The following is a 24,434-nucleotide window of genomic DNA, read 5'->3' as shown; positions in this document are numbered from 1 at the left end:
AGTGCCTTAACCTGAACCTTTTGATCATTTTTAAAGTATATTTTTCCTTTGACACCACACCACACATGTGCACAAAAAGACTTATAAAACATTTATCTGTGCTATACATTGCACAACAGTTGACAGAGAGCAACTTCACTGTCCATATCTATGCACAGAGAAATGACACATCTAGTCCATGGCAAAAACAGAGAAAAATCCTCCAAATGTGCTAAGAGTATGACCTTGACATCCATTGTGCAACTCAGCTGACTGCCAATGCCCAACACCAGACAAAACTGAAATAAGGTCACAGCAACAGTTTCACTTTAACAGCTTCAGGGCTCATTGTAATTATGAAGTGATGTGTTCACTGTTGATACACTTACTGGAAGGGTGTTGGTCCCCTTTAAGTTATATGTTGTTTACCAAAGTTTATTTTTCAGTCTTGTATAAACATTCCCTTGAAATGTTTGTTTTCTGACCCCTTCACTGTATGTTCTGTGACTTTACTTGATAATACACTGGTCAAGACAGCAGGGGTGCAGCCAGGATTTTCAAATTTGTACTCACAACTCGCAGACCGCTGCCCCCTCTACAAGCCACACCCACATTAACACTGCTGACCAAGCCACTCCCCCTTCATATTGCTGATTTCTGAACAGATCACTGGCAAGTACATGCCAGGGTAGTAATTACTTACATGATGAAGCAGCATGAACATTTCATTCCAAAAGTGGATCTTAAGCCAAAAAACAAAACACCTTTCCATTTACACTATGGTAGATCAATCAGTTTGCCTCCTCAAAGATTGCTCTTCTTCCCCTTGCAGCTCCTAACCCCTGTAGTGGCTCATTAAAGCTCCAGTACTGCTGCCGACTAAAGGACTGGCAGGCTCTGGGCAGCATATGCTCCGCAGTGTTGTGGTCTGTAGGTACAACATGCAGTGCTCTCCCTAGGTAACACCCAAGCTATGAGCCACAACTACCTCCCTTCCACCCGCATGGGTCACCTGGAAATGGCTGTTCACTCCAATGGCCTACACTCACTCTAAGCCTTTTGGAAGAGTAAACCTTACATTCCCAACAACAAATACATTTTAGCTGGGCTTAGTCATACTGCCACTGACAATAAATGAAGATGTGTACCCATGGGAGTCAATCAAGCAAAAACTAAGGATGCTGAAAGTTACATCCTTACTACCCTACATGTGAATCTCAATCCTTTGCTGAAAAAAAATTGGTTAAAGCAAGACAATTACCATAGGCCCCAGAACCAGTGGAACTGTACATGCTCTAAGGTGTTTTTTTTGAGTTTTTTTCTAGTCTTATGATCCCGTGATAGTCTGAACAAAATTACTGGAAAGAAATGAAAAGAAATTCAAGGAAGAAATAAATTTTGCCCAAAGCTTAATGTTCAAAGCTAACACTGTACCACCCAATATGCTGAGAAGACAACAGTTTCTAAGACAAAAAGCAAATCTGCAAATGCAGGCTGCCTCCTTACCCTCCAACAAAATGAAAACATAGTCACTTTATGTATAGCTCTATGCTGTTATATGCTGAAAGAACAAATGAAAACACTAGAGTTTGATTGTGAAAATTGTTAAAGAAACAATTACCATGTCATTTTCAGCCCCCTTGTAAGCTAGTGTAAGTGATCTTGTGCACATATCTTGAGTAGTGCTGGTTTCCGACTATGCTGGGTACAGGCCAGTAGGTTCATAGGTTGATACTAGGCTATCTGCCCTAGGGCATTTATAAGCCTAGCCAGAGTGTGTTTGGCTTTCGCCACCCTTTTAGATTAGTTCACTGTGCCTCTGTATAGTAGGTCACAGAAGATGGCCTTTTAAGATTAGTTTACTGTGCCTCTGTCTAGTAGGGACACAGAAGAGATCCCAGGGGTAAACCTACGATCTCCCATCCACTCGTCCAGATTTCTCTTGAAGAGGGTCATTGAGCGGCTCTGCCTAACATGGATTGGGATTTTGTTCCAGAGTGAGGGGAGCCTCTGGGATATGAATCTGTCCCTCCAGCATGTCCTATTTATTGCTGTGCTGAGGTTTAAGTCCCTGGAGCGTGTAGCTCTAAGGGATTTGGATTTCCTGAGGTGGAGCATGTCCATTAATTCTGGTTTGGACATGGCTTTATACGTCAGGCACAGATCGCCTCTAAGTAGGCAGTAAGCAACTGAGTAGAGCTGGAGTTTCTTTAGCCTAACTGCGTAGGGCATCTGTTTGAGTCCCTTGATCCTCTTGGTGAGGTACTTTTGGGGTCTTTTCAGTTGCTGCAGGTGTCGGGTAAGGTACATCCCAAATGGGGCATTGTATTCATTTATGGGCCTGATGAGTGATGAGTAGAGAGGCACAATGACCTCTCTTGATCTAGATTTGAACCCTTTCGTGATAAGGTGGGATATATAGAAGGTCTTTCTAACCACTTTGGCAACGTGATTGTCAAAGGAGAGATTGCTATCTACTTGGGTCCTTAAATCCCTAATTACTTATTCCATACTTAATGGATTACCACCTATGTGGTAATTTGTAGGCACTTTGTTTTTCCCAAAGGGGATGACTATGCACTTTTTGGCATTTAGCTTTAGGCCATGGCTCTGGCACCAGTTATCCGTCTCTGTGAGACACTTTTGGAGGATGCTTGTGTCAGTCGGCGAGTCGATTATGGCACCCAGTTTGCAGTCATCTGCGAACTTGGTCAGCCATAGTCCTCCCGTGTTAGCCTGTACCTCAGAGAAATATATACCGAACAAGAGAGGTCCCAGGACTGAGCCTTGTGGGGTGCCACTTGTAACTGGTTTAGAGTCTGACATGGCACCTGCAATTCTGACCATGTGGGTTCTATCCCTGAGCCAGTTTGCAACCCATCTTGTGACATAGGGGTTGATATTTAAGCTGGTGAGCTTATTTATGATGCCCGAGTGGGGTATTGTGTCGAAGGCTTTTGCGAGGTCCAGGTAGGCTGTGTGGACTACCTTCCCTTCATCTATGGCCTTGGTGACTGTTTCAAAGAAGTCGACCAGGTTCAAGAGGCAAGATCTGCCCTTAACAAAGCCGAATTGGGTAGGATCCAGTGTTTGGAGGTTCCCAATGTCTTTGTTTATGAGTTCCATGATGATACGCTCCATAGCTTTGCAGACCAGGCAAGTCAGGCTTATATGGCGATAGTTTCCGGGGTCCGTTGTGGCACCACCTTTGTGGAGGGGGATCACTGTTGCTGTACACCATTCCTTGGGTACATATCCTGTACTAAGGCTGAGATTGAACAGTGACTTTATGTGAGGGTTCAGTTCTTCTTGGAGCTCATGTAAGACGCAGCCCAGGACACCGTCCGGTCCCATTGATGCTGTGTTTTTTGCTTTGGAGAGGGCAGCTCTCACCTGTGCATCTGTGATGTCAGTGAGGCTACACTCTGTTGGGATAGACATTTGCTCTTTTGGGGGGAAGGGGGGAGAAGCTTGCACTGAACCTGTCTGCCAGGATGTTGGCAATGTCTGTGGGTTCATTGTATTTTTTGTCATTTTGCACTAACTCAGAGCATATCTGGGAGTTGCCACCCAGGTTCCTGACATAACTAAAGAAGGCCTTGTGATTATCTTTAGCGTCTTGTGCAATTTTTCTTTCGAAGCTGGCCTTAGATGATTTTATCAGGGATCATAGTTTCTTGCTAGTACTGATCAGAAATGCCTTCCCTTTTTGGGATTTTGCTCTATCATGTAGGAGCTTCCTCCTTCTGTTGCATAGCTTATTTATGGATGGGGTCCACCAGATAGGTCTCCTGCCTTTGGAGGAGTGAGTCTTGGTTTTATTTGGGATAGCACGATCCATGCATTCCTGTAGGTGTCCATAGAATGCTTTTGTAAAGGATTCTGCGGTTTGGGCCATATTTTCCACTGGCCCGGGGGCTTTGAAGGATTCCACCTCGGTTTTGAGAAGTGTGAAGTTTGCTTTTGAGAGTTCTTCACCGTGGTTTCCTTGGCTGGGGGTGGGGACAGGATATGGATGTCCAGTGAGATTCATTTATGGCCAGATCTTACCAATGAGGGGTATACCTCTGGTATGGAACATAGAGTCCCCATGTTGGTGATGATCAGGTCCAATATGTTTTCCCCTCTTGTGGGAGTGGTGACCAGTTGTTCCATAGCATTTGAGTTTATAAATTCTAGGAACCGTTGGGCGAGGGTATTGGGGCTTGAGTAGTGCTCCCAGTCTATGTTTGGGTAGTTGAAGTCACCCAATATGATGGTGTTTGGAGAGACCTTCATATTCTCCAGTGTTCTCAGGAAAGCCGAGTGTGGTTCCTGAGTTTGGGAGGGTGGTCTGTAGCAGGCTACAAACTGAAAGGCAGTTTTGCCCACTGTTAGTTGCACATGGATGGTCTCCGATGTTTTGTGCAGTGCCACTAACCTGGAGGTGTGGGTATCTTTGATGAATATGAATACTCCCCCTCCTTTTGTGGTTCAGTCTGAGTTTTGGGGCCGAAAAGCATGGTATGAGGTATAACCTGGTAGTGCTGGGGTGCTCTCGGGAGCCTTGAACCAGGTTTCTGTTACTGCACAGATATCGATATTCTCCATACTGAGGAGAGCCTCGAGTGCGTGCATCTTGAGGTTTAGACTTCTGGCATTGACCCTTAGTTTCTTTTTCCTTGTGTTGTCTATAGAGGTGGGTTTGTCTTTTGAGCCTTGCCTAAAAAAGGAACTATGGGGCTGGCAAGAGCCTTAGCCAGTATTCGAAAGCCCAGGGGTAACAGGTGCAAGCTGTCCCTAGTGAAGCAACGTGGCTTGTCGAACATGTCATCCCAGGCTGACAGACACTGGATCCCCTTTGAATGAAACCAGTACTTTAGCCAATTGTTAAAATTGATCATTTTGTCTTTATACTGTGGCATCATTCTTGGTGAGGGTAAGATGCTACTCAAGATCAGGGTCATACCGGCCTGGGCTACATGATCGGAGAGCTCCTCTATGTCTCTTTTCATGTAGTCCAGGGAGGTACGTCTCAGGTCATTCACACCAGCATGGACAATGACGGAGTCATATTTATACTTGCTTTGGAGTGACCTGAGTGCTTGTGTTATGTGGCACCCAACAGGCAGCTTACAGTGACCTTCTCCTTGTTCAGCCTGGTGAGTGGGACATCAGTGTGTCTGACAATAGAGTCACCTATTACAAGTGTATTAGGTGTGTTGTTTAGCCTTAAGGGCTGTGACTGTGTGGCACACTGACTTTGTGAACATTGTGATACGTGGGTATTGTTGTGGGGTAGCGGTTACTTGGATGTCTGCTTTGGAGGTCTCTGCTGCTTTGGCAGATTTTTATTTAGAGCCTCCGAGTATGTTTTTGTGTGTTTATGTGTTTGGTTTGCTGTTGCGATAGGTCTATGTGAGGTGGGGATGGGGTCCCTCTATTAAGCCTGTTTCAAACTTCCACTGTACAGAATAATTTACTGCCAAGTTCTATGCATATTTAAATAGCTGCATAGATGCATCTTCCCCCTAAGAAATAAATACACACTAAATTCAAAAATAAAACCCTATGGGCAGCATAATAAAAGAAAATAAATACTCATTGCATGCCAAAATAAATGTAACTCTCAGAAAGCCAAAAACATTCTTGCTAAACTAAACAAGGAACTCAGAACTGTGATTAAATCAACCAAAACCTAATATGAGGTAAAAATATAAATCCAGGTTAAAAATAACCACAAAGTATTTTTTTTAACTGTGCTAGAAATCGCAAACAATGACTGGTACTACAGTAAGCTAATAACAAATGATATCACATACTTGGACCAGAGGATATAGACAATCCACTGGCCAACTAATTCAGACTGAACTTCACCCCCCCCCAATCTTCCAATATTCTCACATCAAATACCTGCATTTATAACCCCCTTGAATTTCTCAACAATTTCTGAAGTTACTACCTAAGGCCAGGAACATAATGTCCATTGGGAGTGGATAACATACTAGGCTGCCTACTACCGGTTAGTCTGAACCTGATATGTCAAACCCCCTAAAATGCTATTCAATACCAATCTCAAAATAGGTTTCATGCTGGATGAATGAAAGACTGCAATAGAAATTCCCTTGCATGAAGGTGGGACTTCAATGGGCCCAGGCAATTATATACACATAAGCCTAACCAGTCTTACCTGGGAACCTATGTCAACAATGAACTGCCCCTTGATCACCACATATTCACTACTGTAATGAAATCCTTTTTCATTGCACAGCTTATATCTAAAGGTGTATCATTCAAATCCAGGCACATAATTGTTCCCCTCTACTTGACACTCATTAGGCCAATCAGTGAGTATAATGCCCTTTTTGGTATGTACCTGTCCAAACACTTGTCACACGTGGATGCCATCTAACCATCAAACATTTAGGAATTATTCCAAAGCAAACCTTCTACTAATGATTTATACCATGGTAAAATTTCCATCACCCCAAACCATTCAGAAAAAACTAAATGAAAACTGCAGCCAAGCTAGAACTTCCAATGAGTGACCTCCCAAACCTCCTGTAACATAGACACATGGGATATATGCAAATGACCCTTATGAACATCAGGTGTTTTAGCTATATGGTGATTCTGATTGCCCATGACTTTTACATTTGAAGTCGTTTAATGGACAATTTCAGGCCGATAAAGCCAAACCCCACTAGCTATGGATATGCATATTTCACCCCAAACCATGTAAACTCTGCTACCAGTATGTAATTGTTTACAAAAAAGTAAACAGCTGCACTGAGGTAGCTGTACCCACAAGGAATAAGCAGAGAAGTAACTCAAATAACAAGCCACCCTGGTGAAACCCCAATAGCAATAACAAAAGGAGGAAAACCACAGCCAAAACTAAGCAACTTAGAAATCTTATCAAGCCCACCAAAGCCAAATTTGAGGGAGAAATATCCTCAAAGACAAAGGATAACCACAAGCCTTCATCAGTTTTGTCCGCAATCTCAAAGGTAACACAACAGTGTGCTGAACAAATTGTAAATGGAACCACCTAAAAGAAATCAGAGGATACAGCAAACCTGCTGGCTGATAAATTTAATCCGAATTTCCTTCTTCCCCTCAATGCCTCTCAGGAGACACCCCCGACCATAATTCTTCTGGTTATCCCTAGCAAACAAGTCTTCAATGCAATCTTGAAGGCAAAGAATGCTACCTCAATGGGCCCTGATAATTATCCTGGGATACCTCTTGGATAGCATCAAATATGAGCTATCAAACACTCTAAAATCGCTGTTCAGCATTAGCCTCCTAACTGGATTCATGCTTAGTGAATGGAGGACTGCAATAGTTAATCCTCAGAACAAGGTTTGGTCTTCTACTGACCTGGATAACTACAGACCATAAGTCTGACTAGTCTTGTATGTAAAGTCATGGAGAGAACTATCATGGATATTTTAAATAAAGACACAATTAACCTGTTTTCTTATTTACTTCTACAGTGATTACAGATACTGAAAAAAACAGCACAAACACTGATAGCCATTTGCTAAACAAGCAAAACAGTCTCACAATGAAAACAGGCTTAACATGAGCAGTAAACTTCTCTGCCCTTGGAACTCACATTCATTGTAGTATTGTGGAACTCGCATTCATTAAAATGGCATGAAAACCCACATTAAAAGAAAATGCATCTGGCATCTAGTGGAGGATTAAGTTTACCTTTCAGCTATTTTCAAACCATATGTTCTTTGCACACATTTATAGGGCCATGTACACATGTTCTTTGATTCAACGTCCTGATTTATTAAATTATATTCCTTGTAAAATACAGCACCATTTGTTAAAATGGTGTTTTAAATTTGTAGTTATGAACATTCTTCTAGTAAGCAATGAAACAAAATATATAAACCAATAATGACAAAACTACGCATTTCAGAAAATTTCAACCATAAAAGGCCACTCAGACTTCTATCATTACAATCCACCAATATTACCAAATAAGCACAATTTCTACAGAAGTAAAAATCATCTGAATAATTCCACATTAAATGATCTGTTATTAACAAACAGCTTGCTACTGGCAAGCAACTTTACATTTCAGTGCTTCATCTACAAATTCAGTGCCTGCTGCATTTGAAGAATTAATTGCCTATGTAACATTAAAAAAAATGGCAAGGTGGTAATAGTGCAATAGGGAATGACTGACAAAGTGGCAAGTCCATAGTAACTAGCTATCTCATACAAAGGAGGACATACTAAGGAGGGCAGAACTCCTATCCCCCCTTAAAATGCAGCAAATAATCAGCAATCAAAATGGCACCGCAATATCAGCGCTCCATCTACATGGTGTGGGACTAGAATCCACAGCTTTCTGCACCAAAGGCAATTATGTTACTAACACTGCTTTCAAATTCTACAACACAAACAATGACTGCCATTTGATAAACAAAACAGTTAACTGCACATTGAAAACAGACGTAGCATGAGCAACAGTAAACTTATCTTCCTTTGAAATTCACAATTCCATAAAAATGAAATGAACCTTAGTCCCTTAAAAATGCACTGAAACTCAATTGCCTGAAAATGTACTGAAATTCAAACTCACAATTCTGTCGGCAGTCTGGTATAGAGGATTCAGGGTCGTCTCCTGTGATTAAGTTAATTGACTAACCTACCCTCTCCCTTAACTAGAGCATTATACACCATACCTCCATACCTCTCACCTCTTAGCATAAGAAATATAGACAAAGCCTAAAATAATGGGGGGACAAAGGCCACAAAATAGGGGCAGATTTTAAATATTGATCTTACAGACTTAGAAAGTTGCTAGAATAACAGCATTTGTCTTAGCATGCATTTTCTAAAGTAAATGAAGTCTAAAACTCAAATGCACATTTAGTTATTTTAATCCTCAGTGATTTACAAGAAAACCACAAATATTGAGGAACAGGCCAAAAATATGAGGCAAAAATCAGGGCATTCTGCAAAAATCTGGATGGTTGAGAGGTGCGCATATGTCTCAATATCTTAGAGCAAGAAATCTGGACAAAGCTCGAAATAATGGAGATACAATGGCGCAAAATAGGGATCATTCCTCTCAACCACTTCAAGCAAGAAATCTGGACAAAACCAGTAGTAATGGGGGAACAAAGGCCCAAAACGATGGAAACTTTTTAAATATTGCCCTTACAGACTTAGAAAGTTGATATAATTACAGGTTTTGCATTAGCATTAATTTTCTGAAGGACATGGAGTTTGAAACTAAAATGTCTGCCATTATTTTCTCACTTCATTCCTCTGTGGTTAGCCAGTAATTTGCAAAAACCACCAATTTTAGGAGAAATGGAACAAAAATATGAGGCAAAATCTGGACATTCTGTGAAAATATGGACAACTGAGAGGTATGATAGAGATACATTTTAAATATTGTTCTTGTTAACTTAGAAAGTTGTTAGAATAGCAAGATTTGTGCTAAAATGTATTTTCTGAAGGATATGAATATATATGTCATTATTTAGTGACCTAAGTCCTTCGTGATTTGCCAGAAAACCACAAATTTTATGAGAAACAAAACAAAACTATGAGGCTAAATCTGGACAGTTGAGAGTTATGTTAAACACACACCCCTTCTTACCTTCTCACACATAGCAACACACTCACCCTCTACTTCATACATCAACAAATGGCTAGTTTACATTCCATACACACACCTACTCTCTCACATAGCAACACACACACACGCACATACACACACACACACACACACACACACACACACACACACACACACACACACACCTTCTCTTTCATGCAGCAATGAACAGCTAGTTTAAAGTCCAGACACATACACACACACACACACACACACACACACACACACACACACACACACACACACACACACACACATATGCATTTTATTTCTCATCCAAACAGATGGCTAGTTCAAATTACATACACATATATACATTTTCTCTCTCATACCGAAATAAACGCAACCACTAGTGTAAGTTACATACATAGATAAATACACATATACATATACACACAATTACCTACCTTTTCTCTCAATGGAAAGGCTACTTTAAATTGCACGCGAGAGTGCAAAATAAGTTTACATCCATGTTAGTGTGTATGCGACGCACGCATGGCTTTCCTTAAAGGTGAAGACACTTCTTTAAACTTTTTCCGCTAGATCCTAGTGCCTGCCTTGTGCTACCCCTCCACACAAACGCTGTACTGAAGTGCGTACAGTGAGTATGCCTCCAACATCCCTGCTAGAGAATATCAGACAGGCAGCAATCTAAATTCATGGAGGTAAACACTGTAGCAATCAATAACAAGTACCAATTGCTTACAATGCATATATGAAATAAGGCTAAAAATAGTATGTGTGTGTAACAATATAGCAGTGATGTGTTCATTGTCAATAAAATATGGCGAGGGTTGTAATCTCCTGATTATGCTATATGCTGTTTATCAATGTTCATTTTTAAGTCTTCCATATTGTTCCAACATTCCTTGAAATGAGTGTTTTCTGATCCTGTGACAATCAGATGTTCATCGTACTGATCACTGTAAGGATATAACAGCTAGCCAGCTTCCAAAGCTTCAGGACATCTTCTACATGCTCAAATCATTAGGCAGCTTGAGCTGTCTAAAAACACAGGGTTGACAGCAAAGCCCTTCAGAGCTTTCCTGCCACTGGAGAGCACTCCTCTGTGGGATACAGAGGATCAGTGGTTGGCTTGTGCTGTTACTTTGCTGTTTAAAAAAGTTCCCGTTGGGAAGGAACCTTCACATTTGAAAAGTATTGTTTAAATACACTTTTCTGTTAGTGTTTTAATGGACTTCCATGAGACTTAACTGTATTTTTAAACTGGAGTGCACTTTTTCCTGTAAGTTTAAAAGTAGTTAAAAATTGTTGAAAACCACTTTTCTGTAGAGAAATTGCATTTATGTCACTTTTTTGGGCTGGCAAAGTATATTATTTTGCGTTTTTGTAGAGAAAGTGATTTTTAACATCTTTAAATTTTTACCGGAGTATGCTGCTTGTTTTCCCTCGGAAAAGAAGCAGCAGTTTTGTCAAACTACTAGTCCTACGGTTGGTCCTTCTTCCAGCCACAAAAAGAAAAAGTTAAGCAAACAGCCTTTGCCAGCACAGCAGGCTAACAATCTGCCTGAGCCACAGGTGGGTGACTCTACTGTAACCAAAGCTGGTTCTTCAGACAACTCATCCTTTAACCTGGATTCCTGTGGTGTAGCACCAGCAGCCACTATGAACCAGGGGTAACAACATCCCCTGTGAATGTTAGGTTTCCCTTCAGTAGACAAGAGAGAGACACTCTTGTCAGTCCTGGGAAAGGAAGCAGGGAAGGCTTTCCTGTTTAGTCAGAGTGATGTGCCCATCACTGGGGAAGTTGTTGCTGCCATTAATAACTGTTGGATTAATTGTTCCTTTCAAAAAAAAACTAAGCATGTATCTGCTCCTCCTCAAATTTCTCTACACAAGAGGAATTTACTACATGTGGCTCAGGGTCTAATTCAGGCCACTGATCATTCTTATAAGGTATTAAACATTTAGTGGATTCCAATCCTGCACTTTCTGACAGGGATGGGAAATAAATGATAAGTATGTATGCTTCTGCAACTTTGATTTTCAGAATTTAGAATAGTTAGGCTCATGTGTTAAAGTTTAGACTAATTGTGAAAGTACGAGGCATGTTTTGTCTGCAGTTTTTTCTTGTAAGGAAAATGCTGCTTTAAATTCTTTAATATCTTCCATTATACAGGTCACCACTTGTTTAAAGTGTGTGTATGACTCTGATGATGCTTCTTCCAAGGCTACGATCAGTGGTACTGTTTTAGGGAGGTTTGCCTGGCATCTCCCAGATATATAATAAATGAGAGTTTAAATTCTTCTTTGGATAGAGATATCGTTTTTGATCTTTCTGCTACAGAGGTTATCAGAAAAGGTGATGAGAGAGGTAAGTTGATACAGGGAACCTCTTAGTATTTTTCAGCCTTCCTTTTCCAAATTTTCTAAGTGATTTTTTAACCCATCATCCAATTTTAGCAAAATAAATAAACATTCCTAGCAATTTGCCGGTAAACAGATTTTTAAGAAGAAATGCCAAGGGGGTTCCAAAAAGAATACCTAAACCCCCCAAAACCAAGGACAGTCCAATAACTCAGAATGACTACTTAAAGGACCTTGTTCCCCCTCCCCACCATGGAAGTCCCCTTTCCCTTCCAGAAAGTCTGAATTTCCACTTCTCTCTTTGGCAACAGGTAGTTTCAGACAAATGAGTTCTGAAGATCATTCATCAAGGTTACAGATGGCAATGGAAGGAAATTCCTCCTTTCCAGGGGGTAATTCATTATTCACCAGACCAGAATTTTCTATTTTCCCCTGACTTTCAACATATGTTGTCTCTGCCAGTGATAGAGCTAGTAACTATTTCTCAGTTTGGAAAAGGTTTTTATTCTAGGATGTTTTGGTGCCAAATAAAGAAAATGATTGGGGACCAGTTCTAAATCTTTCTTTCCTAAACCAATTTGTGATTGTGCACAAGTTCAAAATGCTGTCACTTTATAACCTGTTATCCCTTCTTCCTCATTTGAATGTCCTGGTAACACTAGATTGAAAAGATACTTATCATAACATCTCTATTTATCTAGACTAGGCATTTCTTAAGGTTTTGTGTGTCTGGATCACATTATCAGTTCTCTTCCTTACCCTTTGGACTATCCACTGCACCAAGAGTGTTCACAAAGTGTCTGGCTCCAGTTATATCCCATTGCAGACTACAGGGTATCCACACTTTTCCATATTTAGATGACTTGCTTTTCCTTGCAGAGTCTTTTTCAAAGTGTCAATAATCTTTCACTTGGGTGAGAAATCTCTTACCCAAGCTTGGATTCCAAGAAAACACTCAAAAGTCTTTTTTAACTTCATTACACAGGATTCCGTTCTTGGTATTTCAGCTAGACACCTCAGTTTAAAGACCTTTTCTTCCGCATGAAGATAAAGAGAGTCTGAATGGAGAGACGATAAAATCAACAAGAAAGGAGAGTAGTAGTGCTGGAATTTAATTCAGCCTCAAGTCTTGGTGAGTACCGTTATGAGGTGAACCATGTTTTTGCAAAATCTCAGCCAAGACAATACTGATATACAGACTGTATTTTATATAGCATATATCATGGACAGAAGTAGATTTAATAAAAGACACCTGGATGCACAAGTACCATGATAAAAAAGTGCCCAATCCTGGTATGTGCACTGGTGCCAGGACTGAAAAAATGGCAGTGTAGATTCCTCAAGCAATGGAAACATTCCTACAATGGGGTCAGGCCAGGTTCAGCGGGAGGATCCCCCCCAGTTTCAGAAGGAAGTAGTAGTCCACAAAATCCACAACAACTGACAGGCCAAAAAAGAGCCATAAAGATTTTAGAGTGGACTACTGATGATAAGGAATACATTATACATTATTACTATTATGCAAGAATCCCAGAAGTCCCAGTTAAGATACTCAAAAAGATTTTAAGAGAGAAATTAGAGGAAAGAAAAATACTTGCACAAGGAAAAACTTTCAGAAGCTTCAAATGCAAAGCTGTGTTCATTAATAAAACAGATCTATGAAAAACATTATATAGACCAAGAAACTTTGGGCTGTTTGGAAAAAAAAGCAATAGAGGAAGTGCAAAAATATAAAGAACAAAATCTAGAGATTTCTGAAAGCTATAAAAAACAAATATGGACTTGGGAAAGAAAGAGAGATCCAATATGGTCCAATATTTATGCAAAGGAGAAAGCCAAAGTAATCAATACAAAGAGCATATGCAAAGATATTTGAATAGAAACACAGATAAAGGCATCCAGACATGGAAAATTTCACAATACAAAAAATATGATCACAAGGGGAATGTAGAACAGAAGATTAGTAAAGCAGAAGTTAAACAAATAGAAACTGAAGTCATGAAATACCTGCAAAGTGAAGGATTTAGAGTAGAAAGTCTAACACAGGTTATGTCACAGCATGATGGAAAAATAAATCCCCAAAAGGAGAAACAGGTGAAGTGGGAAACATCTGAAGAAGAAATATCACCATGGGAAAGAAAAAGAGATCTAATATAGTACAATTGCAATGCAAAGGAAAAAGTGAAACTAATCAATTAAAAAAGCAGCACCAAAGATATTTAAAGAGAAATACAGGCAAAGGCATGTGGATATGGAACACTTCACAATACAAAAAAACAGAAAATAAAGGGAAAAAGTAGAAAAAAGGATTAGTAATGGAGAATTTAAAGAAATAGAAACTGAAGTTATTGATTATATGTGAAGTGAAGGATTTAGTGTAGAAAATCCAACTCTGGTAATGCCACAGCATGATGGAACAATGAGTCAACAAATTAAGTAGAAGCAGGTGAAACAGTAAGAAACTGATCACTTGCCACATGAAGATACTTTGGAGCCTTCAGTAGGAAACCTGGGCAAAAGTTCAGTTGGAGTTGCATAGCAAGAGAAGGAGCAGGGAACTGTGGCAACTCTGACTCAGTCAGTGTTGTGATAGGACAGTGAGTTCCCATACGAAAGAGCAATGGATGCAGTTGAAGAGAATAACAGGAAGATGTTCTAGAACTTTCTGTAAAATGCACCCAGGCAACTGAGAACAAAGAATGTGCCCTCAGTTTAGAAGAAAATGAACTAAGGGAAGAGTTGCTTGATTTAATAGAGACAAACATATTAAGATTGATGAAAGAAATATATTACAGAAAGTCAGTAAGACCCAAATTCTAAGAAATCTGATAAAAAAAACAAATGAAAACTGTAATCAAGACTGTTGACAGAAATTCATGTGATATAACAGGAGTAAATAGGATATATTACTGTGCAGCTAAATTAACAACAAATAAGGTCTTACCACAAAAACACAGAGCAATAAGGGAAAGTAAGGGAAGAAATCAAATGCCATCATGGAATCATTGGAGAGAGAAAACTATAAAGCAATTAAGACAATATGTCACTGTTAGAAGAGTATAGAAGAGGGAACAGATCAACAGAGCTACTTAAAAAGATGTGATAAAAGTAATGCATGGTATCAGGACAGATCAGAATGTATAGCACACTATTGCAAATAATAAACTAAAGATATCAGCATAGTCAGAAAAACTTAGAAGACATGCAGATAAATATAAAGGAAAAGTACAAAATAAGCAATTCATTGATTACCCAAAACATTTTATAGAGAATTGGGAAACAAAGCAGAAGGAATAGAAACATCACCAAAAAAGAAAAATATAGATACATTTTGGAAAAATATCTATGAAGCCTCTGTGGAACATAACAAAGATACTGAATGGCTAGAAGTAAAAGAAACAGTAAGAAATTCAAATGTACAGGATATAAAATGAGATGAAGTAACAGCCAGAGAAATTGAAACAAAGTTAAGAAAAGCTCTTAATGAAAAGTCCAGGCCCAGATATAGTACCTAACTTCTGGCTAAAAGTAGTAAATCTTTAAATGAAAATTTAGCCCTGAGTAAAAATACTTAAAACCACATCCCGAACAGACACCAACCAGGTTACCAACAGGAAAAATGATACTCCTCCTTAAGACTGAACCTGCAAGTTATCCTAGATGCTAATCATGGAAACAAGGGCAGAACGTGGCTAGGCTTGTAAGGGCCCTAGGGCCATTAGCCTAGTAACTTCCTATGATCCTAAAAACTATAGACTAATAACTTGCTTCAGATGATGTATAAACTATGCAGAAAACAAACTGAAGAAATGTCAAAACTATATAGTGGAATGGATGCCGACAGAGTTTATAATCATTTAGAAGAAAACTCAATTATGGTAATAGAACAAAAGGGTAACAAAATAAAGCCATGTGGAACAAAGGATCATCTGTTGTTAAGTAAAGTTATAATGGAGAATTGTGTAAAGGGGAAAAATCTAAATATGGCATACATAGATTACAAAAAAAAGCATTTCACAGCATTCAACATTCATGGATAAAGGAGTCCTTACAGCTGTATGAGATACACCCTACATTGATCAATTACATTACAGTGACCATGAAACAGTGACAACCCTCTTTGCAGCTAAGCCATGATAACAAACAAATTATCATCCCATGGATAAAAATTCCAAGGGAGATATTCCAGGGTGACTCCATCGCCACTGTTCTTTTGTCTTTGGTGTAAAGACCCTTTGTTTATAAAGTATAGCCAAACAGTCTACTTATGCTGTGCTGATGAGGTCATAAGAAGGCCAAAATATACATGTCCACAGTTAGTAGGGTTTAGCTTTATTGACCTGAATGTATCCACAAAGACTCGAAAAGGAAAAAGTAATGGACATTCAGAAGCATATAACTGAAACACTTGATGCCCTAAAGGGGTCATTTGCATATATCCCACGGGTCTCTATTACAAGGGGTTTAAGGTATCACACAGTGAAAACTCTAGCTTGGCCAGGATTTTCTTCTAGTGTCTTCTCTAGGTCTAGATCAGACTTTGTTAGGACTATTCTCCAGGGGCTCCTGGACCTTTCCCCTTCCATCTCTCAAATGTTATAAGCTAAGGTAATCTACCCAATATAGCTAAGGCTACGGTAAGAGTGATCAATAGGATGAACATAATATAGTTGTAAGTAAACATACCAAAACAGTAGATGTTAGAATAATCACTGCTGCAGAAGCCTCTCCCTCCTTCATCCATCCTTTTTTGATTAAAACAGCAATTTTGAAGAAATAACTGTTACGTAACAAACAAACTAACATAAAACATGACAAACATTTTCATAAATAATAATACAAACTTTCACATTCAAAAACACTTTATGAGGCATTATGGCAGGGTGTATATGTATATTTATATGTTTTACTCATATCTAGGCACTCTCACAGCTCAGCATTCCTCTCTCAGTTGACATAAATGCTCTTAAAGGGCTTGGTGCTCAAACCTGTGTTTTTAAGTGGCTCAACTCAAGCTGCCTAATGGATTGAGCACATGGAAGGTGCCATAAAGCATTGGAAGATGGCTGGCTGTTATATCCACCTTTGGCAGGATATAACCCATATAGCTAAGGCTACTGCAGCAGTTATCATTCAAACATCTACTGTTATGGTAAGTTTATTTACCCAACTATACTACTCAGATAGCACACAGTTCTTTTCACAGCAATACCCAAATTATCACCACTCAGAGTTCATAACTTCTATGATTCTCATGATTCCTCTCGGCAAGTTACACACTAGAAGAATTCAACAGCTTTTAAAAAAAGCATGTGGACCCAACATTCTCATCATCTGGAATTTCAGAGTCCAACTTTGGTCTCTGCAAAAAGGAAATGCACTGGTGGAAACAGCGAATGGCTCAAAATTCAGGTCTCCTCTTTTCTCCACCTGTCCCAAACCAATCTGTAACTACAGACACCTTAGATTGTGCTTGTTAAGCAGTTTCTATGGTGTAAAGATGCAAGGCCTGAGGAACTCTTCATACAAAACAAAACAAAGCACATAAAAGAGAAGTTAGCTGTGATTCATGCCGTAAAATCTTCATCATCTGTGGTCCCCAGGACTCCTTCATGTGATTACAGGTAACAGTATAATGATGTGGTACATAAACAAATGGGGGGCAACAGGTCTTACTCCCTCTCTGCAGGCAGGCCATGATAGCTTGGGAGGTAGATCATGAGAATAGTTTAACTCTTCAATCATCTTACAATCTGTCAGAGCAAGCTGTAGTGGCAGACAAGCTGAGCAGGACTAGGGCAGACCCTCACCAATCAAAACTGAATGAAGGGGTCTCCTAGGAATTGATCCATTTGTGGGGAAAAACCTCAAACAGATCTGTTTACCCCCTTTCAAAACAGAAAACTAAACAAATCTTGCACCAAGACTCCTCACAGCCAGATCTGGAAAACAACTGCATTTTCATTCCTAAGGTTGTAGATGGTCCTTTAAAAATTTCCACACTTTCCACTGATTTCCAGGGTACATCTAAAGCTACAAAAAGACTCTTCAAAAATCATTGTGGTGACTGTCTTTTGGCCCAGGCAACACTGGTTCTCCTTTCGTATGGAACTGGCCAGTTAATTATCAGAAGTTTCCATACAGTTTGGATCTGCTCACACAAGACAAAGGGATTTTGATACACACCAGTCTCAAATAGCTTCAACTAAGTGCCTGGACAATTCTATTTTGATATATTTTAGGCACCTCTTTCATGAGGACGTGCAGTAGGTACTAAATGATGCAAGAAAGTCTGCTACTAGGAGATCTTATATTGGAGATCTTATATTGGCAGGAGCCTAGCCAGTAATAAGGGCCATATCAGGGATTATGCACCACTGTTTTTAAAATGTATACATGAGTTACTTTTCTCTGGTATTAGTTACTCCTCTATCAAGGTTCATGTATTAGCCATTTCAGTATGTCTACCCATGGATCCTCTCTTTTCTTCCCTTGGTTTTGGTTAAACAGTTTCTGAAGGGACTTTTGCATTTTAGGACACCAGGAAAATAGTTGTAACCTTCTTGGAATTTTAATATTGTGCAGAAAAGTGAATTATGTCTCCCTTTGATCTGATTCATTAGGCTGATTTAAGGTTCATCACATGGAAGACTGTAAATTTTATTGATCAGGCATCTGCAAAGTTTGCCTAAGGTATAAGCTGGTATGGTAGGTAAACCCTATCTGATTTTCCATGGAAATATGGTCATATTAAGAACAAATCCCTCCCAAAGTTGTTTCAGAGTTTACCTGGAATCATGCCAATAATCTCCCAGTGTTCTATCCCGATCTCCAGAACCAGGGAAAAAGGATTCTACATAATCTGGATGTGCACAGGCAGCTCAGGTACTATCTTGACAGAACTAAGAATTTTAGAAAAGCAGCTCAGCTGTTTATTTCTTAGGATGAGACAAAAAGAACAACCTGTCTCAAAACAGACTGTTTCAAGATGCTTGTCCTCAGCTATTGCTTTTTGCTATTCTCACCATGGTAAATCTAGTCCAGGCAGTATCAAGGCACATTCTACTAGAGCCTTGGCTTCTATGATGGCATACTACAAAGTGTGTGAACTCTTGAAGCATTCTAGAGGCAGCTACATTGTCCTGTGTACATACTTTTACAAAGTATTACAAACTAGATTACTTGTCCAGGTCCAGGACTAGTTTTACTAGGACCATTATCCTGGAGCCTGTGGATCTAAGGGTAATCAGTCCATATAGCTAAAGGCTACTGCAGCAGTGAGAATAATGAACAAACTACAGTTGTGTAAGTTGTACTTACCATAACAGTAGATGTTCAAATTCCTCACTGCTGCAGTAGCCACACCCACCTGCCATCCCTCTGTTTCTGTATATAATTAGTTGTTTGGATATAAAGTTAATTATTACTGTTTATATCTTTCAGAGGTTCAGAATGAGTAAGTTGTTCCCTTTGTATGGGCAAGAAAGTCCTGAAATGGTCTACACTCTGTCTGCTAACTTCCCTCCAAGGCGTTAGTCAACCAGCATTTGACGTTTAGGTGTGGGAAGGAGCCAGAGTTTTGTGAAGCTGGGCAGTTGTTGCATCCTTATCAGGATACAACCCCTACAATCAAAACTGCAGCAGTGAGAAATTCAAACATCTACTGTTGTGGTAAGTGGAATTAGCAGGTGGTGTCGGGGGCTTAACCCCCCCACCTGCATTGAACAGGTTTCAATATTTTTAAGTTTTCAGTGTTTTGAATGGAATCTGTAAGGCCACATATACATAAGTGCCTGCAAATCCAAGATAGTGATGGCCAACATTAGTGCAACCCAAAAACAGTCTTCCTTGATAAGAATCTTAAATAAGAACTTTAAAGTTGCTGACTACATCAGCACAAAAGGAACATTTGTAAATCTTTCTGCACACAAAATTTATATTTCAATCAGTAACCACTAATTTCCTGAGGCATAACACTACTGAAGAGAGTTCCCATGGCAAACACACCAACAGTGCTGAAAAGAACACATTAATAGTGGAGGAGGACAAACAATGTCTAATCAATTAAGCCAAACACTTCAGCACCACTAGCAGATTAGCCTTTCCTTTGGACATGTCTTCCTTTTAGCACCAGTACAACAATCTCTTCCATTTGTACAGATAAGATTTCAGAGACTGCAACAGTGGGGAAGCTTGAAGGGCCTTCCCAAAATTTCCTTCAAAAATTTCTTCGATGATGTTTCCTTGACCAAATAAAAGGATCCATTCTAACTCTTTGTTCAGAGGGCCAAGAGCCTGAGTCCAAAAAAGGGATTATCACTCTCAAAGTTCCCATTAGTTGGATTAGGAAATATGTAAGCATCGTGCACTCACTCAAGTATGAAAAAAATGTGAATAACTCTGAAGTGCTAGGGCATCACCTGTGAATGTGAGGAAGCTGAAAATACCTAGGAGCCACTATTGGTCTGAAGATGAAAATCTTAAACTGGAAAATACTGAATCTCAACCTGGAATCTAACAAGCTTCCTGTGAGACTTGAACATTAGAATGTGTTAAATGGCATTTGTCAGATCCATGGTCACCAATCCAAGCATCTTGAGGTATCAGAGACAAAAAGGATTCTATTTCTTTACCCTTGTAAACTAGAAAATGAGCACTCCTAGACATAGCTTCCACATGAGTTGTCTGTTGGGCAAAGGAAGTGCCTGAAATACAGCAACATATTCCTTTCAAGGGAGAAGAGAGACTTTCTCTGACTCTCATCACATCACTGACTTAATAAGGACTTAACCCTCTTCCAGAACCACTGTGAACTTTGCTTAGATACAGACTCTGTCTTCTAGTCCCCCTTACTTAGTATATTTTTCACCCATAACAATTTGGAAAATACTTATGAGTTACTTTGATACTTTATTATCAAGTCTTCCAAAATCAACATCCTCTAGCAGAGACAATGCCAAGTGTGTGTGTGAGTGGTGGCACAGGAAAAGATGGATGCAAAAGATAGATTAAGGAAGAATGATCCCCCACTGTAGCTGAAATGGGTTTTCAATGGAGTCACTTGCTGGTGAAGTAATTTTCGATTGTGGAAGTTACTCTGCAGAGAACAATTAAGGCTCAGCTTCCCTACTACTTCAGTGTCTTCAATCATTACTAAAGGATGTAATTCATACTGAAAAGGTAAGATCTTGTGCCACAGCTGCTCAGATTAGAAGACCTCAAGACATAAAAGAAGAAATATAAATAATTGTTTTTCATATTCTTCTCCTTCAAAATCACTAACCAGGACATTAGCTTAACCAGACACGACAACTTACCTCCACAGGCAGATTTCTGATTTTAGAAATATCATTCTCAAGTACAAGATTTCTGTTTCGGCTAGATTTATTTTTGGACATTGCTTCATAAGGCTTAGCTTTAACACTGTATTAAGAAGCATGGTAGGAATATATATAAATCTAACAGAATATGTTACAAGCTACAGTCAGCATATCCAAAACTTTTTTATATCATGTTTCAAAGACAGCTCCTCTATCATGTCATTTTGATCTACAGCCATATGTAATAGCAGTTTTAAAGACCTCACCTCCATGGTGCCCACAAACTGTACTTCTTTGCTAGGGAAGTAAATCTCCTTCATATATTTGTCTGAGAAGGTGACCATACCAGATATGACCATTTTTCTAGACAATTCCAAAGGCAGGACCACTTCTCAAGAATAGGACTGATAGCTTTAAATCTGTCAGCAAACTCATCTGACATTACTTAACTCTTGAGACCATTAAAACCAGTAAAAAGTAGGTCCTGAAATGTCTTTCTCTAAAAACCTCACAATGTTTATTCAAAAAAGAGGAAGAATATGAAGAAATACTGGGCAAAGACTATGTCAAGCTCATGAAAGGATTGTCTTCTTACTTGATTTACCAGATTGCAGCTGAAAGTCTTTGGCCATTAAATGCATTAGCCTAGAGAAGTGCATGTTAAAATGAGAACTATGTAAACCTTCCTATTGTAAAATCTGGTCAGCAGTTTGATTTTTATGTTTCATTTCCATTACGGTTATCCTGTGCAGGAGCCGGAGGTGAAGCCATGCGCATTCTCTTCCTGTGATGCTTACTCAAAGACTGCAACAAAACAGAATTTTTAATTTATTACAGCCATTACAACAGTAAGTTTAGAATTCATTTCTAAAACAACTGATTGCTTAAATCTGTTTTTTGACAAAAATTGCAAATGACATGCAAACAAACTAAAGCATTCTGCCTATACCAGGGATTGTTAAAATGGCACAATTTCTTAAGAGCCAATGCAATGAAAATTCTTGTAAATTTACTTCCATTTCACACCCACAGGAGAGTTATTTTAAATGTTTTTTTTTTTAGATCTCTTGGCTCTAGGCTGTTCAGACATTGTTAAAACAGTGATAAAACATATAAAAAGTGAAAATGGAATGAGAACCACAAACAGAACTTTTGAAACTGCAACATAATTCTTTCTTCACTGAAATTTAAAACCACCTGCAGAAACAAACATTTAAACAATTATTCCTATTCTGCCAGATTTAATAGTCCCTGTTCAGAAAATAACCAAAACCCAGCACCAACTCCCATTGTCACAGGCCAGCAATAAGAAGCCTGGCAAAATATTTCTGTCTTAATAAGGTTTATCTCACCAAGCAGTTCAAGGACTAGAAGCAACTAAACTCACTGTTTTACTGCTTGAGAAAGAAAATAGGACAAGGGGTGAAAACCATAAAATAATGAGCACTAGGCTGACACTGCACAGTGTAGGCCTATTTTGCATCCTCTTACTCTAATAAGTCACCTGATGGGCATGTATAAATAGTAGAAGCCTATTAATTCAAAACATAATTATAATGATCTATTCATCCCTACATGCATCAAATATTTTGCATTCTAGAACTCTGGAAGCTAACAGATGTGTTCCAATCCATTGGCTCCGAAGACTAAAAGACCATTCTTCCTTGTAGTCTGGATGATTAGCAGGCCAGAAGTGCCAAAGAGATGCAGAGCTACTGACGTTTACAATAGACTACCATTCTTTGCTGAAAGGTTGTGAAGTTAGTGCAGTGCCACTTCTCAGAAGTTTGGAATTTGGAGAGATTAAAATTAAAGAAAATACCTTCCACAAGCAAAGACTGGAGACTTGTGCCATGGCGCTTGCATAATGTATTGTGTTCTGTAATCTATGTACTTAGAGAGGTAGGGTTCTATTCTCACTGCAGTCAACTGTGTATGTGCGAGCTTTGCTTGACATTACAGAGTAAGAGTTCCCACTCTTCACTTGAGACATCCAGTCAAAACATGAAATGCCTTTAGAATTATGCTCAACAAAACTTTTAGGTTTCCTTATCCATTTTCACACAGCATCACTGCATTTCACTGACTATAGCATATTGGGTCCTGCTCTGGTAATTATCCATTTTAACTGGCCACTCCACACCATAATGTAATACAGCATGGCCAGTGTCCTAAACCAACCAATAGAAATCACATACCATGGTGCTCTGATCATAAAATGAAGTTGTAACACTATGTATCTCAAATACACCAGGAAGCTTATGGTAAACTGGGACCTGATACCTGGAAATTACCTCTTCTACCTTCTTCAGGCAATAGAAATACACAGGACAAGGAGTGCTCTTCATATGAACCTTCTTTCTACTTTATTTTCTCAAGCTTTCTATAAATGATTTAGAGAGACTGCTAACCTGCATAACCTTGTCTTGGCTTTTTCTGTTTCTTAATGATCAGTTTAAACTATGACTCTAGCCTCAACTCAATTTAATTTGTGCTTTGTTATTCAGAGTTAATCTCATACTGTCTGATCTCTTACCATACGTAACATTTTCTATAGCTAAAAAACATCACTTCCTTTCATAAAGTTATCAGTGTTATTTGAATCCTTGCTACATACTTACAAAACATTCCACTAAGGTACAACAACTCTTTCAATAAATCGTTTTGTGTACCAGCATGTACCTGATGGATATAATGGGTCCTTAACCAAGTTCCATCTTAACTTTGTCAGGTTGAGCATGTTACAAGTTGTTAGTTTCAAAGCATTAAACAAATGCTCAACTCTATGGGTTCTGTACACATTAACTACAATTTCTCTTATTCTTCCATAAGAGAGGAAGAAAAAAGACCATTTTTCCAGTCGAGTTTCATAATAAAAATCTCAGAAACCTGGTTTCTATTTTTTCTCTATGTTTATTTTGTCTTTATTTTTAAACAGAGTGTGTTAGAACATAGGATAGACATAGATTCTTGGATCAGTCTAATCCACTTGTAGTACAGAAGGGAATCATAAGTGTAAGTGATACATTTCACTGTTCCTAGCAGAGCATCAATAAGGCCGATTAGCATGAGAGTTAAACTTTTGTCTTGGGATTTGGAAATGGCTGCCATTAGTGCTAAGCCCTAACATGTCCATTTTCCTGTTGTAATAAGCTCCTCTGACTCAGAGAAATGCC

The sequence above is a fragment of the Protopterus annectens genome, chromosome 12.part0 (genome assembly GCF_019279795.1).
Source record: "Protopterus annectens isolate FY-2018-M chromosome 12.part0, PAN1.0, whole genome shotgun sequence".
NCBI lineage: Eukaryota > Metazoa > Chordata > Ceratodontiformes > Protopteridae > Protopterus > Protopterus annectens.
This window is presented reverse-complemented; position numbering follows the sequence as displayed.